Genomic DNA, 22,837 nt, shown 5'->3' with positions numbered 1-22,837 from the left:
TGTGTAATTGGAGCAAAATGAAATTTTATTTTTAAAAAAACATATACCTACAAAAATTCCGCTCCTTCATTTAGAGAAATCTTTGCTACTAAGGAAGGAAATAGAATCAGTGCAAGAACCAGATCCTTTTCATTTCAAAGAAAACCTACAGACCCCAAATTGCCCTAATTCTCTGGAATACTTGAATCACTTATTACTCCATATGTCAAGACACCTCCAAGTTCTGGGCAAAAATCAGCTGTTTTCTAAAAGAAGGTGGGGTCTCATACAGGTCACACCTATGTTGTCACAGTCGGATGGCACTAGGAGTTTGTGCAGAGAAGCACTGGCTTTACCTTAGGGCATGAGAGATGTTAACATAGAGGGTTCCAGAAAGGGGGCAGAGCAAGAGGGAGTGGCATGTCTACAAAACAGTCTGTCTCAAGAAAGACTCAGCATCCCAAAACACAGTTTTGCAGACTTCTGCACAAATGGTGCACAATTTAGAAGTGTCTTGGCAAAAACAAGCCTGAGAATGAGTTTAGACAAGATCTTCTTCAAATAAACAAGGAGGGGCAAACTTTCCCAAAAATTCCAAATCACCACTTGGCTTTTCTCCTGAGACAAGTCCTATTCTCTTTTTTCTTTTTGCACCTGAAGGTTCATCTTGGGAAGGGCCCTTTGTACTGCTTGAGAACAGTGCTTGAGATCTCTACTGCCCGGTAATGTGATTAGTTTCTAGGGGAGCAGTTTATCAGGAAACATACAGTGTCTCAATGCACCTTATTAGACGTCACACAGATCACCTTTTAGATAAGGAAATGAATACAAAGTTTCATGTATTTAAACTAGAGGGACCTCAGGAATCACATGGTCCAGCCCCTTTATTTTTCAGATGAAGAAACTGAGACCAAATAGTTTAAGTGACATGTCTAACGTCACATGCGTTGGCTAAGCTAGGACTTGAATTCAGTTCTGCTGGCTCCAAACCCAATGCTGTTGTCCACTGTGCCATCCATTTTCAGTGTGGCCTAATTAATCTGTTGGTTAAAATACATTTGAACAGCTAGGTGGAACAGTGGATAGAGTACCCAGCCTGGAGTCAGGAAGACTTGAGTACAAATTTGGCCTTATACATTTACTATCTCTGTGACCTAGGCAAGTCACTTAATCCTCTTTGCCTCAGTCTGGAGAAGGAAATGGCAAACCATTCTAGTATCTTTGTCATGAAAACCCCAAATGGGGTCATGAAGAGCTGGACATGACCGAAACAACTGAACAACAGTAACAAAAATACATAAAAAGGACCCATGAATCATAACCCAAAATGAATTATTCAGGAATAATAACCCAATATGGAAATAAATTACATTACATCTATATTTCATAGCTTAAACACTAAAGTGGAAATGCTTTTTTCATGTCTCACGACACCTAGCCTAGGTAGGAGGTGCTGCTGGGAAGTGTAGTTTTCCTAGATGGAAGGAGAGACATATGTGATTGTAAAAGTCAACTGCAAGTGAAGGGTGTTATTGCTCCAGAATGACTCACTACAGGATATAGAGCCTTGACAGGTTCCCTGATTAAGGAATGATTTGTGTAGACAGACCTTGCTGTTTACCTGAATGTACTTAACTCACGGCACTATTCAGTCTCTATACCCAATTATTGCCAGGTGAACCCAGCATCTTTTACCCTTTTGGAGGTTTCTACTCTTCTAAAACTTTGTTTGTTGTTGGTACCTTTGTAAAGAGTTTTCTTTCCTTACAAGGTTCATCGAACTTTTTGTATTCTGAGTATTTGATATGGAGGAGTGAGTAAGAAGGGCAAATAGTGACTAGCAAAGATCTTTTCAGAGTATACTTTTAAAGCAGAAAGGCCAGGCTCAGATGAGTGGTTAGGGAAGGGAAGAAATTTTTTCCCTAGTCTAGGTGATCTGAATTTCTTGAATTCCATTAATACTCAGCAAAACTAGTTCCCCGAAATAGCATGGGGAAAGGACAAAAATGAATCTGTGAGACATTGCCTAGGCTTTTAAAAATAAAAACCATAAGCCTATATTCAACTCTCTGAAGACACAAAGGGAGGGAGGAGGAGAGAGACCTTTATTAAAGTGTTTAAATGGTAAGGCATTAAGATCATTAAAATCATTTGTTGATTAGAGAAATATAAATTAAAACAACTCTGAGGTACCATCTTACACCCATCAGATTGGCTAACATGACAGAAAAAGAAAAATGATAGTTGGAGTGGATATGGGAAGACTGGGACACCAATGAACTATTGGTGAAGTTGTGAACTGATTCAACAAGTCTAGAGAGTAATCTGGAACTATACAAAGGGCTATAAAACTGCACACACCCTTTGATCCAGCAATACCACTATTAGGTCTATATCCTAAAGAGATTAAAAAGTGGAAGTGAGGGGAAAGGACCTATTTGTACAAAAATATTTATGAAGTTCTATTTGTACAAAAATATTATGAAGTTCTTTTTGTGGTGACTAAGAATTGGAAATTGAGATCTTCTCAATTGTATATCAATTGGGGAATGGCTGAACAATTTGTTCAGCAATTTGCAGCATATGGTTGTAATGAAACACTTGGAAATGATGAGCAGACTAATTTCAGAAAAACCTGGAAAGACTTAAATGAACTGATACAAAGGGAAATGAGAAGAACCAAGAGAATATTGTACACAATAACAGCAATATGGTATGATGAAGAATTGTGAATGGCTTAGCTATTCTCAACAATACAATGATCAAAGACAATTTCAAAGGACTCATGATGAAAAATGCTTACTGCCTCTAAAGGAAGAACTGATGGTGTCAGAATGTAGAATGAAGTATACAATTTTTCACTTTATTTCCTTCTTTTATCTTTTTTGGTTCAAGTTTTTTTCCACAAAATGACTAATAGAGAAATATGTTTTATATGATTGCACATGTGTAATATATCAGACTGCTTACCATTTCAGGAAAGGGAGGGAGGAAAGAATAGAATTTGGAATTCAAAACCAAAAAAAGGAACAGCAAACCTAAAATGTTAAAAACTTTTACATGTAGTTGAGGAAAAATAACATTAAAAAATTATTTGTCTTCTAACATCCACCCTTCTTATAGCTTATTATTTCTTGCTTTAAGAGTTTAAATCTGTTGGAGCAGGTATCATTTCAGGACAGTGAGGTTAACTGGGACAAGGATATAAAATTAGAAGGTAATGATAATACGAATATGTTTGCAATGTCTTTGTCCCTCAACGAGAATTGATTGTCCTGAGTACCATATGACCCACCAGATGTGAGGTCCCAGGCATAACTATAAGCTGAATTTGCACACAGTTTCAAATAAAGAAGATAAGAGTACAATATTTTCACCACTACTTTGAAACAAAACAAATAGCTAAGTCTCCTTTCTCCCACTGCATTTCTTACCCCACTAAAAATCCCAATGCACTTAAAAAAAAACCCCAACAAACCCTCAACAACCAGGAAATAAAACTCCACAAATTCTTTCTAGTCACTGAGTATGGTAAATTATGAATGGTTTAAGGATAATTTTAAGAAACATGGAACCTAAGAAAACTCTCCGATAGGAGCATGTGCACTAACCCCCACTAATCAACAGTATCTTGGACATTTGAGGTCTAGGTTAACTAAGTAGTTGGCAATTAAAACTAGGTTAAGGTATTTGAGCCTTGAGGAGAGGTGTTGGAGTAAAAGATCAGAAACAGATTCTTTGACTGTCAAGAATAGGGTCTATTGATTAAGCAGGATAAAAGGACAATATATATGCATATTGACATTGAAGGGCAGGAGACAGGGGCTTATGCAGTGTCAAAAAGACTATCCCTTTAAAAAGCAGGTGTTTGAAGTGGGTGAAAGTATATCACTCCATTCTGTAGTGTTGCTAGGGTATTTATCTTTTTAAAAACACCATGCACAGGCGGCTAGGTGGCACAGTGAATAGAGCATTGACCCTGGAGTCAGGAGGACCTGAATTCAAATCCGACCTCAGACACTTGACACAATTACTAGTCATGTGACTTTGGGCAAGTCATTTAACCCCAATTGCCCTCCAAAATGCAAAAAAAAAAAATGCAAATAAGCCCACAATGCTAATTATTTACAAGCAGTATAAATTGAGTAACAAAAATTATATATCTCAACAGTTTCTCAATAGCATCTTGTTTAAATCATTGTAATTTCAGGTATTCAGTCAAGTGCTAATAAAATTGAATGGGCAGTTCTTGCTCCTGCTGAATTTCAAGAACACCTCCAACACCCCTGCAGATACTCACCATAATCTTAGCTTGAAAGGCTAAAGAGTTTCTAATTCCCATGTAAGGTTCACTGCAAGATCTGGCCCAGTGCAGCCAGGGTTTTCTGTCTCCCTTTCTAGGAGCCAGGTTGCTACACCTGCCCATGAGGGTCCTAGGAGGGTGTTTCTGGGGGATTGGAGGTATCTATTCTTCCTGCTGATAGGTGCTTGAGCTCCTATTATCTATATTCTCCCCATTTCTGTAGTCTCCCAGGTCCATTTAATCACTTGATATCCATTAGCTTTTTCAAAAGGAAATTTATTTAAAAGATTTGTACATTTGTTTTTACAAATGTACAAACATTTCCTCTAGTGCTTTTTTGGGGAGGGGGCAACAGCAGCATATTCAACCATATACCACCTTGGTTTTTGTGGAGGTTAGGCTCATAATTTAACTTAGTTTGTCCACAGCATCAATTCCATCAATTTCACATCTGAAGACATCTTTACCAAAATAATCGGTCTTGCTTCAAATGGAGTCCTAAAAGTCACTCCCAAAAGTCACTCCTTGATGCTTGGAGCTTCAGTACTGTACTGGTTGCAAAAACCAACTTGAACTCTGACTACTGGATTTTTATGGCTATTTCTCCTATTTTCAAAATTCCAAAAGTCAGAGACTCTACTTCCTTTATTGGATCCATGTCCTAATGAGGCATCAGATGAAGGCCAAAAAGTGAATGAGACAAAGAAGTTGTTACAGCTGCTCAATCTCTTTGAATGCCTCCTCAACCCAACAAAGAGTCCCCTCTCTAACACATAGTTTCCCAACAAGAACCAGTTACAGAATGCCCCACATACTCTATAATCACTATATGGCATTTCCATTCCATATCATCACAACTCTTCTGGAAGTAAGTTTTTAGTTTCTCCAGGTAGAGAATTGCATCAATTGAGCAAGTTGTTGCCAGAACCTACCTCACAGGGCTCAGCCCAATACAGGTCCTTTAAATGCACCCTCCTTCCTCTGAGACAAAAGTCAACAAAGATCTTACGTGGTTACAGACTAGGATAGAGTTATGGGGAAAGAAAACCTATCCAAGCACATTTGGGATCAAATCAACCAAATTTGACAGAGTTGAGCTAGGGAATGAATCATTCAATCCATGAACATTAATTAACCATCTACACTGTGCCAGAAACTGTGCTAAGTGCTAGGGACACAAAAAGAGGCCAAAGATAGTATGTGCAAATGATTGTAAAAATAAAATTTTAGGAAGTGGATTGTGAAAATGAATGATGGTATTTTGTTTTGCTAAGCATTAACATACGTCATATCCTTTAATAAGGGCAGCTAGGCTGTGTAGCAAATAGAGCACTGGGTCTGGAATCAGGAAGACTTGAGTTAAAATCTGACCTCAGGCATGTATTAGATGTGTGACCCTGATCAAGTCATTTAGCTCTGTTTGCCTCAGTTCCTCATCTTCAAAATGAGTTGGAGAAGGAAAGGGCAAAAGCCCCAAAATGGGGTCACGAAGAATTGGACACAACTCAGCAACAACAGCATATCCTTTAATATCTTTCATTTCACAGTTTCCTCTTGTTAGTTTCTGTTTATAGACTGGGAAAAAGCCATATAAGATTTGAGCTATTCTTTTTTCTTAATGGTCAAAATACTCCCTTAGTGGTTAGGCAGTGGAGAAACTAGAACCATTAAGTGACACATTTGAGGTCATAGAATGAATTTGGTCTGGTGTAAGTAATAAGTTATACCTTTGGGTCCTCTCCAGTATTTTAACCATTAAACTATCCATTGCTGGAATGACTGAAACTTAAAATGTTGAGCATTGTATTAAAGGTACTCCAGCAGCCTGACCAGATTGCTATACCTGGACAATAAATTATGATTAATTAAGAAGAGGAAAGAATTTCAAAAATTGCTGGAAGTGGACTTCTAGGTTACTAATATTATATATATATATATATACATATATGCATATAATGTAATACAATAATAAATGTAATAAAAATTACTAATATAAATAAATGTAGAGGGGGTATTGACCAGAGGATCCTTGATAAAGTTCCACCCCCCCATTAAGAGAATTATAAGATGTGAGAATCCTATGACATATACATGAAATTATGGAAAGGTATGTCCCTTTAAGACCTTTCACTCAGGGGCCATTTGCACATAAAAGGGTCAGGAAAAGCTGCTGAGGGTGAAAGCCTTTAAAAGGCAAGCAATCAGCTCTGAGAAGTCTTCTCTCTTCAACCTTTTTTCTTGTACCTCTTGAAGAGTGCAGTAAGGAGAGAAAAGGGACAGGGGATTTCTTTTTTCATTCCTCTCCCTTTTGGTAATGGCATCTTGCAGCAGGTACCCCTTTGTGGAGTACCTTCTTTCCTTTCCCCCTTTGATTTTCAGTTTGTTTTTGTGTTGTGTTCACATAAGATTATACACTCCTTGAGGACAGGGGATGTCTTTGTTTTTATTTGTATTTCTATTCGTGTCCTCAGCTCTTAACATAGTGCCTAGCACATGGTAGCTTCTTAATAAATATTTATTGACTGAGTAGTGCAGAAGTGTACTGTCCTTACAAAGTGCAAATCAGCTATGTCCAAAGAGGCATATTCTTTTTGTTTTGTTTTGTTTGTTGGAGGGGAGAAGGTAGGGCAATTGGAGTTAAGTGACTTGCCCAAGGTGACACAGCTAGTTTTGTGTTAAGTGTGTGAGGCTACATTTGAACTCAGATCCTCCTGACTCCAGAGCTGGTTCTCTATTCACTGTGCCACCTAACTGTTCCCTTTTCTCTTCTTTAACACTGTCACTAGCCTGGTGTAGGCCTTCATCACTGGATTCTTGTAAAATCCCACTCTTTGCTCCTCCTGCCTCAAATTTCTCACTGATCTAGCCCATTCTTCATTTAGCTATCAAATTCCCAGTGATCTCCTAGCCCTTTCAGCATCAGCTTTGAAATACTCTGCTTGGCATTCAAAGCCCTTAAAAGCCTGATCCCTTCCTACCTTTCCAATCTCCTTATACCATATTTCCCTCAAGAGTACTCTGCAGTCCAGTGATAGTAGCCACCTTGCTGCTCCTCAGACAAGACATTCCATCTCCCAACTCAATGCATTTTCGCTGGCTGTCCTCAATGCCAGGAATTCTCTTTTCCCTCATCTCTACCTCCTGACTTCCTTCAAGTCTCAGCTAAAGATCCCACCTTCTACAAGAAGCCTTTCCTGCCTGATCTCCCTTAATGCCTTGCCTCTGCTGATTATTTCCAAATTATCACACATACAGCTTGTTTGTCTGTAATTGTTTGAATGCTGTTTTCTCCATTAGACTTTGAGCTTCTTGAGTCAGGGAGCTGTCCAGAGGGATATCACTAGAAGACCTCAACTTCCATATATTATCAGAAGGGGGAATTGGGTCACTGTGTGTGCACCCTGGCCACACGTATGCCTCTATGTAAGTGTTCCCCTGGTATGTCTATTCTTTCTACTAATGGGTATGTATAGAAAATGTTCTATTGCTACTTTTCTTACTCTACTAGTTCATTAAATGACTTTTAACTAGTTGCACCTTCTCTCTAGCTAGTAAAAGGAACACATTGGCAGGGATTGCTGAGTTATGATTTTGAGTAAAGGTTGACCCATAGTTGGGATAGCTTTTCTGGGATCACATGAGAGAACGGGGCATTCCCACTTACAATGCTGCTATCTTTTAAAAGGAGATACGTTTATAAGAATAGTCATCATTATCACCACCACCACCATCATCATTATAGTTAGCATTTACATGTGCTTTAAGGTTTACAAAACACTTTACATACATATATTATTTCATTTGAGCCACACAATAACCCTGTGAAATAGGTAATCTTATTACTATCCCTAACATCCAGGTCATGAAATTGAGATTGAGAGAGTGTAAGTGACTTATCCAGGGTCTCATAGCCAAGAATTTTTCTGGGGAAAAATTCAAACTCAGGTCTTCCTGATTACAAGTCCAGTACTCTATCCACTAAATATTTGAGGGAGGAGAAAGGAAGGAGGAAGTACAGAGAAGCAGAGGGAGGGTATTGTTTTAAAAATTTCTAAACATAATATCTGTGAACAAAACACAAAAAAATGAGTAAATGTATAAAGTAGAAAACAAAACCCTTGATTAAACCCTTAGAATTTAATAAAAGAAGACCAAACAAATGATAAGATGCTCTTTCCTTAGATCCAGGATCTCACAGAGGGGACCTCTTTTTTCCAGGACAGCTCCGAATCCATCCAAGTCTTTTCAGCCCAGATGATTCCTGTATATGTTCTCCCCACAATCTTCCACAGGGCATTCTGTGCTGGGGAACTTCCTCTAGTTCCTTTGATATGGTATTAGTATTTCTCATGCTCACTACATGACTCATCCACCTCCTTTTCCCATAAAGCATTTATTTGATGATAGTGTTAATGCTGGTTCTCCACTTCACCTGTAATGTAGAACAGCCTATTCAAACCTATGATACATCTCTCCATTGCCTTTTTTTTTTAAAAAAGCAATTGGGGTTAAATAACTTGCTCAAGGTTACATGGCCAGTTATTTTGTGTGGGTGCCAAGTATCTGAGGCTGGAACCAATCCCGGGTCTCCCGATACCGGGGCCAGCGGTCTTACTGCGCCACCTGGCCGCCCCTCTCCATTGCCTTTTGAGGAATCTGAAACCTTAGTTCTTCAGAGACTTGGCATTTCTTTCTTTGCAACCATATAACATTCTTAGAAACACATTGGGATGTAACAGATATCCAAAAATATGTTTTCTGTTTCCTCTTCCAAGTCCATCTGGAATTTTGTCAACATCTACCTTGTAGGGCTATTGTGAATATCAAATGAGATGATGAATGTAGATTGCTTTGCAAACCTTAGCTCACTTTTTCAGTGTGAGCTATTTTTGTTGTTGTTGTTTTTACATAGCAGTGGTCAATGCGTGTATTGCTCCTGTGCTTCATTCGTGTCTCTTTTTGGAGGGGAGAAGGTAGGGCAATTGGGGTTAAGTGACTTGCCCAAGGTGACACAGCTAGTTTTGTGTTAAGTGTGTGAGGCCACATTTGAACTCAGATCCTCCTGACTCCAGAGCTGGTTCTGTATTCACTGTGCCACCTAACTGTTCCCTTTTCTCTTCTTTAACACTGTCACTAGCCTGGTGTAGGCCTTCATCACTGGATTCTTGTAAAATCCCACTCTTTGCTCCTCCTACCTCAAATTTTCTTGTATCTATCAAATGTGTCATCTTTATAGATATTTTGCATTCTATTATATCAGGAATTCTTAACTTTTTGTGTCATAGACCCTTTAGGAAGTCTTGTAAAGCCTGTGGACCCCTTCTCAGAATAACGTTTTTAAATGAATAAATTAAAATACATAGTATTACAAAGGAAACCAATTTATTGAAATATAGTTGAGTAAGCTAAAAAGACAAATGGAAGCAATTATCATCTTCAGCAAAGTTGCAGGCTATAAAATAAACACACACAAACCAACAGCATTTCTGTATATTACCAACAAAGTCCAGTAGAAAGAGAGAGAGAAATTCCATTTAAAATAACAAAAATACATATAAAATACTTGGGGACCAAGACAAACATAGGAACAATATATGAACATAACTACAAAGTACTCTTTATACAAATAAAGACAATTCTAAATAATTGGAGAAATATTAATTGCTCAAATGGGTAAACCAAGCCAATATGTTGACAATTATAGTACTACCCAAATTAATTTACTTATTCACTGTCATATTAATCAGACTACCAAAGGATTACTTTATAGAGCTAGAAAAATTGTAACAAAATTCATCTGGAGAAACACAAGGACAAGAATCTCAAGGGAAATAGTGATAAAAAGATGGATAGAGGAGGACCAAGAAGTATCTGATCTCAAACTATACTACAAAGCTGTCATCATCCAAACTATTTGGAACTGGTTAAGAAATAGAGACTGATCAGTGGAACAGATTAGGCATGCAATATACAGAGACAAACAAGCACAGTAGCCTATTGTTCTGTAAATCCAAGGATCCCAGCGACTGGGGCAAGAATGCATTATTCAACAAAAACCTTTAGGAAAATTGGAAAGCTGTCTGGCAGAAACTAAGTATAAACCAAGACTTCACATCACATACCAAGATAAGTCCAAATGGGTATATAACAAAGGCGTAAAGGATGAAATTATTTTTAAAAAAAATAGAGAAGCAAAGAAGCAATTGTCTGTCAGATCTATGGAGAGTTCACAACCATACAAGAGATAGGAGTATCATAGAGGTAAAATGAACAATTTTTGATTGCATAAGATTAGAAAGTTTTTGCATGAATAAAACCAATGCATGGGGGGAAAAATTTAAAGCAAGTTTCTCTGATTAAAATTTCTTTTCCAAGAATTATAAGGAATTGATTTTAATTTATAAGAATAAGAGCCATTCTCCAATTGATAAATGGTCAAAGTAAATGGATAGGCAGTTTTCAAACATAAGTCCAAGTTATCAATGACAATATGAAAAAATTAGAAATCATCAATAATTAGAGAAATGCAAATTAAAAATAAACCTTTTCCCCTCATACTCATTAGTTTGATGAAACTGACAAAAAAAAATGATAGCAAAATTGCTAGAGGTGATGTGGGAAAATAGTGCACTGGTGTGTTATTTGTGGAGCTATGAACCAGTACAGTCATTTTGGAAAATGAGGCCCCCAAATCTATTAAACTATGACCTAGTTCTTGGGGTCAGCACTCTCTTAGTTCAGTTTCAATGTTAGCACAAAATCAGACACTCATATGTCATTCGACATTTAACACAAGGTTTACTTTGCCCCAACACACTAAGGAGATGAAACAAGAATAGAAAAGCAATTAGCTTTTCTAGATGCTAACCCTGTTCATCTCCATGTGGAAACAGGTCCATCTGGTCAGCAGGTCAGAATAGCGTCACTTAAATAGGTTTTAGAAAACCATCAAGGGGTGGCTAGGTGGTGCAGTGAATGGAGCACTGGCCCTGGAGTCAGGAGGCTTGGTTTCAAATCCAGCCTCAGACACTTAACACACTATCCTTGTGACCTTGGGCAAGTCACTTAACCCCAATTGTCCTGCCCACCCCCTTCAAAAAAAAAGCAAAATAAATGAACTAAAAAAGAAGAAGAAGAAAACCATCAAATCTAAGGGGTTTGCCTGGGACTTTTTATTTGCTTAGATGACCAGGAAGCTTAGTCAAAAAACCAGGGTCAATTTAGTCTTAAAGAAAGCTTTGTCCTAGGCCTACCTCCATGTTGGCTGGGGTGTAGGGATACGGGCACAAAAGGAAGCTACATCAGGGAAGCCAGGACCAATCATATCGTAGTGGGTGATGGGAGTGAGGGTGGTTTTTTCTTCCTTTAGGTAAAACTTCCCCATATTGTAAGTAGGAAGAAAGAAGCTGTGTCAGGGAAATGCTGGTCCTATCACACCAATATTGCTACTAGATATCTACCCCAAAGAGATCAAAGAAACAGAAAGAAGCACCCATGTGTACAAAAATACTTATAGGGTTTTTTTTTGCCAGGGCAAAGAATTGGAAATAGAAATGGTGATTCCTAAGTTGGAAAATGGCCAAAGTTATAGTATATAACTATGATAGGAATGTGGAAGTGGATAGTTTCAAAGAAATCTGGGAAGACTTGTATGAACTGATACAGAATAAAGTGAGTAGAATCAGGAGAACATTTTATACAACAACAATTTTCTGAAGGCACACATCTCTGAAAGACTTAGAAACTCTGACCAACATAATTACCAACCACAATTCCAAAGGACTCATGATGAAAGTTGAAACATATTACCTACCTCCTAACAGAGAAATGATGGCCTCAGCATGCAGATTGAGATATCTTTTAGAGGCAACTAATGAAGGAATTTGTTTTGTTCAACTATATGTGTTTCTATTGGTATTGTTTTCTTCTTGCTTTCTCAATGTGGTGGGAAGGAGACAAGGAAGATTTTCATTGATTGAAAAAAAACTTTAATGCAATTATCAGAATATCAAAAAAATAGATTACCATACCTCAGGTTAAGAATCATTGTATTACATTAATAAGCTATAATTTATTCAACCCATCTCTAATTGTATTGTATTTTTTTGCTATCAAAAATAAAACAGCAATGAATATCATTGTACAAATAGTCCATCTCCTCTCCCCGCCCCTGCTGTCATATTTTAGGACAAAATCTTAGCAGTAGAATCATTGTCAGAGGGTATGTTTAGTTTTGTGACTCTAATTGCATGTCACTATATTGTTCTTCAAAAAGTTTATTTTAGTGTATAGTCAAGAATAGGCAATTTGAAAAAAAGAAAAAAACAAACTAATATATTTTTAAAATTTAGCATTTCTAACTTTTTAGGAGAAAATCAGATTAAATAAAATATGTCTTCAATTATTGTCATAAGGAAATTTGAAACCAATGTTAATTTGTAATAATAATAGGTTAAAGAATCACAAGTTAGATATGTTCCTTTATAAGCCCTAAATAAGTGATGGTACCAGAAAAACTTTCCCTACAGGAGAGGAAAACCAAGTCAGGACTTTATACTATTTATTTAAAAAAAGGAAAAAATATAGGAGAAAAATATTATAAATGTTTTTTCACAAGTGCTTAACTAGGTTGGTATTGAGAATGATATTCTAGGTATGAAAATATGTTGAGTAAGAATGGTTTTAGTGAGAGAGGTGTTTCTTACTCAGCTGAAATAATCAATATATTTTGGCACTTCAGAAAATAACAAAGACAGAAAATGTGTCATTTCCAATGAGAGGATATGAGAAAAATGGAAATAAATGTCACTAATTATCCTATTCATTAAACACACTAAAAATATAGTCAATCATGCCCTAAAGTCAATAGTTAGTGTATTAACCTCATCCAAGACATGAAATAATTGCAAAATATTCCCCTGAATTTCTTTTTCACTTATATTTTTGCCAATGTAACTCTTCATCCTTCTCTGTAATGGCTAATCTCATGCATTGAAACATATTTTAGGGTTGGGCCCACAGGGGCTCAGTCAATGATTTTACACTTTAACTTCTATGGTACTTTGATTATCTACAAAGGAAATAATGACAAATTACTTATTTTGTTTTTTGTCATTTATAGCCTTCTACATTACTAAATCTGTTTTATATGTTTCCTAGGAGTAGGCTGGAAAAACATAGAATTATCTGATGTCTTAAAGAAATTGTTTCTCTATTAGTAGGTTTTTTTATTGTTCTCTTGCAGTGTGTTTTTTTTCTTACATTTTTTTTTATTACTACCATAATTAGATTTCTAGATCCTGCCTAGAAATGAGTCACAAATCACTTGCAGGTCATTCAGCCTGGGAACCCCTATATTAGATTAGCCTGGGCCATAAACTAAGCCTTTCCTATCTGACTTTACTGAGGGAATAATCTCTGTTCCCTCCTTGCTTCACCATTGACCTTCACTGACATTCCCATAGAGTCCTGTAGGAAATGCCATAGCAATGAACCAATCAAAAGTAACTAACAATTACAGAGTAAAATAGGGAAGATACAAACCTGTTTTCAATGAAGGATGTAAAAATTACTTTATTCTCTTTGTGTCCTGCTTTTTAGGAACAAAACCTTACTGTTTAGAAATCCTGGCCATGACCTTTATGCAGTCTAGCCTTATCCATATTCATCTTCATTTTCACTTTGAAAATGTAGCAAGACAGTTCTGAAATGGATAATGCTCTACATACACTAGATAGCAATTTAGAAATAATGATAACATGCTGTTTGTTGCATACAAAACTCAATAATGCATCATGAGTTATGTTTTTTAGTGATACTGATGTTTTTCTCTATTCCATTTGTATTCTCTTGCTAGGTTCTGCCCATGACCATTGCATATATTCTTTTTCTTTATTAAACAGAAATTTTAAAGAAATTTAAACAGAAATTTTAGGGAATTTTCTTTAACAGAAATTGTTAAAATTTATTAAAAAGAAACTAGAACAACTAATTACTTTACAAATAACAATTCAATTTAAAAAATACAAGATTTGCACAAAGAACTTTTAATTTAACTTTCTTCATCCCTCCAAAATACCTTTTCAATCTTATCTTTTTGGCTAAAAAAGCATCTTTGTGGGGCAGCTAGGTGGTACAGTGAGTAAGAGCACTGGCCTCAGAGTTGGGAGGACCTGGGATCAGTTCTGGCCTCAGATACTTAACACTCACACAAAATAACTGGCTGTGTAACCTTGGGCATGTTACTTAACCCCAACTGCTTTTTTAAAAAAATAGCATCTTTGCAACCAGGGCATACTTTCCTCTAGTGGACTGGTAAGTAGAGTATAAGGACTGATAATCAGAATCACATCCTTTTAAAATTTAAATATTAATTTTTTTTTTGCTTTTTGGAGGGGGGAAGGTAGGGCAATTGGGGTTAAGTGACTTGCCCAAGGTTACGTGGCTAGTTTCTGTGTTAAGTGTCTGAGGCCAGATTTGAACTCAGGTCCTCCCGACTCCAGGGTCTGTGCTCTATTCACTGAGCCACCTAGCCGCCCCAAATATTAATTTTTCTACCCTCCTTGCTGTACTAATCTAAGTTCAAGGGTCAAGTATTATGTGCTGAACCATAGAAAATAAAATGACTAGAGGACTTGAAAATGGAGAAAAAACCTTTGGCTGATTTTTTCCCTTACCTGGCTGTATCTGACTAGAATCCTTGGACAGGAGGAATAGTGAACCAGAGTGGGGGCAAAGTGGGGGGGAACCTCCTGGAAGCAGGAAGGAAGAGGACAGACAACCCACCTGACCCTGACAGACTGGGCTCCATCAAGCTGACGTGCCACTGGGGAAGTTAGGGCAGTGTCACAGAAAGAGATTGGCAAAGGTCCACGCTATACCACAATGTAACCAATGATTAGACATGCCTCATTCTTCCATAACCATAACCTCAAGAAAGCCACAGAAGAGTGGGAAGCTGAAGGGGGAAGTGGTAGAATGCAAGGGCTGTTGTAAAGGATGGTTAGAGATCTTCAGAGATGTAATTCAATTCAATAAACATTCATTAAGTGCCTACTATATGCCAGGTACTGTTCTACACACTGGAGATACAAAAAGAGGCAAAAGATAGTCCCTGCCCTCATGGAACTTATAATCTTATTTTTAGAAATCAATGGTTAGAATCTATTATGTGTGTGTATACATATATATACACATACATATATATATATATCTTTTTAAAAATCACAGTTTCATAGGGTGCCCTCTTTTTCTGTTATATGTATCAAAATACTCTTTGAATAGTTTTTTTTAATTGTAATTTAAAAAAAAAGAACAGTAAGCACAATTCTTGAAATTAGAAGCCCTGTGTTCCATTTCCAGCTCACACTACAAAGGCTGTGAGACCTTTGGCCAGTCCTTCCACCTGGCTGGACCTCAGTGCCCTCATCTGTCAAGTGAGGGATGAAGCTTATAATCTAATGGACATAACAAATCTGCAAACTATTTATAAGATAAGAGGAAATAATTAACAGAGTGATGACATGCAAATATATATAAAGCAAGCTATATATAGAACAAATTAGAAATAGGGAATTTATTAGGCACTGGAATTAAGAAGGGTTGGGGAAGGTAGAGGGCATGGGATTTTAGTTGGAATTTAAAGGAAGCCTGGGAGGTCAAAGATTGGAAAAACTGGAGAATCTGCTTCCTGCCCCTCTCACCAAGTAGATTCTAGAGGATTAGGAATTACAGTATGGCTGGGTGCATCGTGTGCACAACTCTGGTATTCATCCTCAGACCAGGTCAGCTCAGCTCTGCAAGAAGACTCATTCCCCTGTTGACTAGATTATCTCCACCACCACCCCAGCACACAGGCACAGGAATGTATTTGTTGCTGGACAAATGACCAGTGTGGGGTGGGACGAGAGGCAGAGCAGATATATAGTTCCTGATCTTGCCAGAGAGAGTCAGTGGGTTCCTGTGACCAGGATGGTTATTGAGGGGTAAGGCATGTTTGAGGTACTCACCCTCAGCCAGGTCCAAAAAAGTCAGACCAATTCACAGCTCCAACAGTTATGTTTCAAAAGTTTTGGTGTAGCTTTAAACTGTTAAAGCTGCACTAAGACTTTTAGGACAGGTGATACTAGTGTGCCTGCCTTCCCAAAGCCCTTCCAACACTATTTCCATCTTTTATCATCCTTGTCACTCTGAAAACAGCATATTAAAGATAAAATTGAATTTTTAAAAAGATTGCAAACACCTTTATTATTGCTGATTTAGAGCAGTCTTTCATATGTTAGCACCCATTTTCAAAACTGATAGCTGAGTTTAGGGTGTACCCTGAAGCCACAAAATAAGATAAAAACAACCTCAAAGGTAGCTAGGTGGGGCAGCTAGGTGGTGCAGTGAATAGAGCACTGGCCCTGGAGTTAGGAGGACCTGAGTTCAAATGCATCCTCAGACACTTAACACTTACTAGCTGTGTAACCTTGGGCAGGTCACTTAACCCCAATTGCCTTGCCCTTCAAAAAGACAAAACAAATAAAAAAAGGTAGCTAGGTGGCACAATGAAGAAAGAACTGAGGCTGGAGTCAGGAAAATCTGAGTTCAAATCTGACCTCAGACACTTACTAGCTGTGTGACCCTGGGCAAGTCACTTAACCTTTGTCTTCATGCCCTCAACTGTAAAATGGGAATAATAACAGCACCTGCTTGCCAGGGATGTTATAAGGATCAAATTAAGACAATACTTTTAAAGCAGTCCTTTGTGTGCTTGCTTTCTTTTGGTAGTTTAATTATGGGAAAGCCTGTAAATTGAGGTTAAATTGACTCTTAATTGCAATCAGATGAATAGAAGATCTATAAAACTGGAAGAACCTGAAAACTATGTGCTCTGAATGCGAAAGATCTTCTAAAGGCATTTATAACTGTTTTTATGTAGAACCGAGTCCCTTAAAAGCCATTTTAAAACAGACGTTGGGCAACATTTTTATCTCTCCTGGAGAGGCTCCACACCTGGTGTTTTAAGGTTTGAGGGAATGCTGGGTTTAGTCTAATAGCAATTCAGTACAAAGTCATGGGATTGTCTCTGGCTGCAGGGCCAAGAATTAATTTACTAAATTTTATCTTCTGTGGTGGAAGGGCAGGAATGGTAGAATAATTGAGGAGAACATAGAGATGAATGGGATCACAGGACCATAGGCTTATAGAGTTAGAGAACATCCAATCCAATTCCTCTCATTTTACATATGAGGAAACTGAGGCTCTGAGAGGTTTTAGTGACCTAACCAAAGTTTCACAGAGAGCAAGAGTTAGAATCTGTACTGGAATTCAGGTCACATGACTCCAAGTCCAACACTTTCTGCTATATTCTTTTCATTTTTTAAAAATGAGGTTGGTTATGCCAAGCAAAGCATGCTGAAGAGTAAAAGAATGAGATTCAATGGCCCAGGGGGCTGTGTGTCACTATCCTCTCAAACTTAGTATTCTTATCTGTAAAATGGGATTGTAGTAATAAATACTGGTAGTTCCTCACAGGGTTGTTGTAAGGGACAAATTAGGTAGTCTAAGAAGCAGCTAGGTCTTCCAGTAGTTAGAGCTCAGGACTTAGAGTCAGGGAGCCCTGAGTTCTGCCTCAGACACTAATTAGCTGTCATTGGGCAAGTCATTTTGTCTTTCTCATCATCCTCAATATTCTCATCTGTATGATGGCGATAATAATAGCATCTATCTCACACGGTTATTGTAAGAGTCAAATGAGTTACGTATGCAAAATGTTTTATGAACCTTAAAACATTATAAAAATGATAACTATTATTGTTTATTAAGTAAAGAACCGTGCCAGTCTTAAAATATTACATGAATGGCAGCTAAATAGGTTTAAAAATAGACTTCACAGAACCTGGGAGAAGAGAAAGTGGAATGAAGTGAACACACAGATAAACAGATTGAAGTTATATGGAGAAGGCCGAAATTAATCTATAAACTTTATTCACAGACATATATCTATTTATACACTAACGTCTAAGCTTTTATTGCTCTACTTATCAAAGGTGACCTTTGATTTAATTTGAGGCAGGAAATGATCAAGTAACTGTGTCAACATACAAACATCAATTCTACTTAGAGGTAAGAACCATGGCATGGAATAGAATTCTAGAAGGTGAGAGTTGAAAGGGACCTAGAGGTCTCCAGGCCAAACCTCAATCCTTGAAAAGGGGTTTTGCTGAAAAGGAAATGAAGGCTCCAGGGAGTTAACCGAACTGCTTGAAGTCTCACAATTAGGTGGGTTTTGTATTTCAAAGTTGTTTCCATGCCCAGGAGAATCAAGGGGGAAACAAAGTTTGGGGTACAGTAAATTTTAAATACTTCAATATTTCTGTACAACAAAAATATTCCTGGTTTTTATGTTAGTCATTCTCTTTAGGAAAAAAAAATTGTCGAGCTCTAAGAGAATAGAGATAAGTTTAGTTGTTTTGGGTTAAATAACTTAAAATATCAGTCCCCCTTCAACTCCTTTCACTTCACCACACATTAACCCTTTCAACCATTTAAACAAAACCCCTAGTGAAATGTAAAGCAACATACTTAGAAACCCAGGAACGGGAAAGCAGAAAAGGGTGGAAAGAGTTAAGCTTTCCCGTGGGTCTCTCTCACAGTCCTTTTCACTTGCTAATTTACTACTGAGAAGTACTTGGGTTTCTTTCCTGGGTCTTGAAAACTGGGAATAGAAACTAGTCTCGTAGAATATTAGACCTGGAAGATGATTAAATGTAATCCCTTCATTTTACAGATGGGGAAACTGAGCCCCAGAGAAGTGAAGTGACCTTGCCACGCTCCTGTTGGGAGTTAGTGACAGAGCCTTGAGTTGAACGTCTGGCCTCCTGACGATCTACAGCTGATGATCTTTTCCCTATGGGGGACTGCCTTTCTAAGCAACTAACTCCTTTCAACAAAATTTCTTTACTTCAAGAGAGTCCAGTGGAGTCCATTAGAAAGGCTTATTAATTATAGGATCTTTTAAAAGAAGATTAAAGGTTAATGTGTATTTCTTGTATCCAGGGCATCAACCAGATTGTAGCTGTATGATGAAATTTAACTACTTGGCATTTATTAAAAAAAAAAAAAAACATGCTTAGGCTATGTTCTGTTTTTATTATTTGAACAGTTGTATGTTTTTTTTCCTACATTCATTTGATTAGATAAGAAATTGTAAGCAATTTCTTTTAAGGGTGGAGGAGGAAGATGATAACATCAAATACTCCTTGGCTTTTTCAGTTAGCAGTCCCAAAGATTTCCTCAGTGAGAGTGCTGATTTTCCTCATGGAGAGAATCTACTTAGTAACTAGGTCCTTGAAAAGTGTTGATTCCTGTTTGAAAGTTCTCTGCTTTAGGAGAAAAAAAAAGAAAGAAAAAGACCTTGTGACTGTTTTCTTTTGATTTTTATTGCTGAAGTTAAGTGCCCTGGGCCAAATCCTAGCCTTAGTTACAAACTGATGTCAGTTATGTACGGTACATGTAACCATGCCCTGTATGAGAGGGCATTCACTGTCTTCCCTGAATGACTTCCCATTGTAGTATAGAGGAGACTCATGGTCACAGTCTTAAGCAAGAGCCTGTCAACCAAATCCAGAGCTTTGGGAACAAAGGTGGAAAAATTTCTAGTTGGAAGGGACCTCAAAGGGCACCTCGCCCAGTCCCCTCATTTTACAGATGAGGAAACTGAGACTCAGAGAGGTTAAGAGATTTGCCCAAGGTCAGAGATAGTAAGTAGCAGAGCTGGGATTTGAATTGAGATCCTTTGGTCTGTGCTTCCTCTTCTTAGTAATTGTCATCAGTCCTAGCAACTTAACTCAGTTGTAGTTCCTTCTAGTCACTTAGAGATAAGGCCAACCCTGCAGAGCTCCCTGTCAGAAGTATTCATTTTCCCAGGCCTATCTCTAGTTCCATCTGTGCTGATCCTGAGAGGCACATACAAAGGGGCCAGTGAAGGATGACTCCTACTTGCTTTGGGCATACAATTTACCAGAGCGTGGGATCCTGGGTAAGTGTGCCAGCTGCAGCATCATTTAGTGTTGGAACACTGTGGTAATATTTCCATATTAGCTAAGGGGAGAGATTGTGTTTTATTCACTCACCCCATCTAGCACAGAATTTGGCACTCAAAAAATGCTTCTTGAATGAATTTGTATAGCACACATGTCCTGAAAAGACTCCTTCCCTCCTTTGAACAGGCTGAAAGAAAGCTGGAGACATAGGCAATAAAAAGAGGATCATGGGGCTTTCTGGATAGTGTAGCCACATGGATCTAAGAGGTGCCTAGAAGAAGTGACCGTTACTGCCAGATAATGCTGAGAAGTTCCAGGTTCGAGTCAGAAGCTGTGGAAACCTTGAAGACCAGCAGTACAGGGTGAGGGAATAAAAACCTCAGAGGGAAGGAGGGGAGCAGCTGATACTGAACCAGTCTCAGGAATTGTCACAACTATGCAAAAGGCAGAGACTTTACTAATGGTGCTATGAGTTTACCAGAACTCTAACTGAACCTAGAGGGAAATGGATCTCATCAGAGGGGGAGCTATAATGATTGCCTTGCTAAAAAGGGACTTGGACATTAGTCATTTTTCTTTTCTGTTCTATAGTGCTTTTGCCAGATATGTTCCATGGCTAAAACTTTTAGCAACCTTGGCAATCTTGAGGCACTTCGAGAGACACAATCCCAATTTTGATGTTCCCAGAGGGAAATCTTGCTGCATAGAATAATTTTACACACACACACACACACACACACACACACACACACACACACACACATCTATTTGTGTCTAATGAGGGGAAGGGGAAAAGAAAAAATAAATTTACATGATAACTTTGTTTTATATTTGACAGTAGATTTGAAATTTCATGTGCAATCTTCTTTTTTATTGTACTGTTATGGAAATGTTTGTTTTATTCCAAAAATTAAAAAGAAAATAAAAAAAAATAAGCCATGAAGATTAGAGAGAAATCCCCATCATTGAACATCAGTATACCTGCCAGAATTCTGGCACTTGGGTTAAATAAATAAATAAATGCTTGGATTAAATAAGAAATGAATGAATGAAAGCAAAGTAGTAGATGAGCTTTTCTTGTTTTTAGGGAAATTTTCATTAAAACTTTACTAAGAAGGGAGAAAAAAGGTCTTCTATATCTGGGGCTAAATGTGAGGTTAGATTTTGAGGTTATTTCCTTCCAAGGAGTTCTTCACTAAAAGAAAATGTTTCTATACTGTCACTTTTTAAATGTACTGTCACTTTTGCCATTGTATATCAGTACAGTCTCCATAACCTCTACTTCCAGACTGAAAATTGGGTAGTATTATCGCAAGGACCTTGGGTTTTCTAAAGAGCCAACAACTCATCCCTTTGGTGAGCTTCAGTTTCCCTAAGGGCCTATACATTTTGTAGTACTGCCTTGATGGGACTCAAGGAAAAAGAATTTGGGATCATTAGAGATTTCAAACAACTTCCTTCCTATTAGGATTTACATTCTATTGAGACAGGTTGGGAGTGGATCCAATGGGAACTCGAGACATTCTCCTCTCTTTTTCACCTCTCCTTCCTCAAAACTCTTCCCTTCCCTTACTTCTCCATGGACTCAAGTGTATGAACATCAACAATGAGGTCTCAACTAATGAATACTTCAGAATTCTGGAAACTTGAGTCAATGTCTAATAAAAGGAAGAACCATATCAAAGGCGTAACAACTGGAAGACAAATCTAACACCTTGACTGAGTTCACATCCTACCCAAGAAGGAGGAAAGGCTCTTTCCTGGGGGGCATGACTGGTCACATCAGCCACAAACTGGTTTTCTTTTTTTTTCTCTTTTTTGCTTTTTGGAGGGGGAGGGCAGGGCAGTTGGGGTTAAGTGACTTCCCCAAGGTCACACGGCTAGTAAATGTTAAGTGTCTGAGGTGACATTTGAACTCAGGTTCTCCTGACTCCAGGGCCAGTGCTCTATTCACTGCTCCACCTAGCCGCCCTACTTTCTTTAAAGTAAGGCACATCTGCATCTTAAAAGAACTTTATAAATCATCTTTCCCATACTTCCCCTTTCTTCTATGTGGTATATTGAGACAGTGACTTGTTCATATCCAAGAGAAACCCAGAAGGGTACTTAAATTCTACAATTAAAACTCTGGTATTCTTAGCTCCTGGGTTTTTTGCTATAAACGGTGTGCAAATTGATTGTATTTCCCTTTATTTTCTTTGTCGAGGGGTGGTTGCAAAGGAAAATATTACCAGGAAAAGATATTTAAAACAAATTTGCTCATCCTGCCAAGAGTTTTGTCATAGTGAGAACAAACAAGTTGTTTACATAAAAAGGCAAGGGAAGAAAACAACTAGCTGAATAAATATTAATGAAGAAAAAAAGAATTGTTCTCCCCTGGTTAAAATACCAACTTCTCACTGAGATGTCACTTCAGATTTCTAGATCTACTTCACAATCACAAAATGATAGCTTTCCATAATTATCTTTGTCACCAAATCAAGCCCTTGTTCAAAGCAAGTTGAAACAAAACCACAAAATAGTTGAA

General features: G+C 37.8%; 1 long non-coding RNA gene across 1 annotated transcript in view; it reads left to right on the top strand.

Moving 5' to 3' along the window:
* Nucleotides 1-19,386, top strand: part of LOC138164572 (uncharacterized) — a 113,969-nt gene extending 94,583 nt beyond the window's left edge. Inside the window, exons 4-5 of the long non-coding RNA XR_011169130.1 lie at nt 7,580-7,705; nt 19,056-19,386. This is a non-coding gene — a long non-coding RNA (uncharacterized lncRNA). The remainder of the gene's footprint in view (nt 1-7,579; nt 7,706-19,055) is intronic.
* The last annotated feature ends 3,451 nt before the right edge of the window (nt 19,387-22,837 follow it).

Source organism: Petaurus breviceps, unplaced genomic scaffold, assembly GCF_028583685.1.
Source record: "Petaurus breviceps papuanus isolate PSGF00001 unplaced genomic scaffold, PetGlider_PUasm1.0 190, whole genome shotgun sequence".
In the NCBI taxonomy this organism is placed as follows: Eukaryota; Metazoa; Chordata; class Mammalia; order Diprotodontia; family Petauridae; genus Petaurus; species Petaurus breviceps.
The sequence above is the reverse complement of the archived record's forward strand: the minus strand, read 5'-3'. Positions and strand labels throughout refer to the sequence as shown.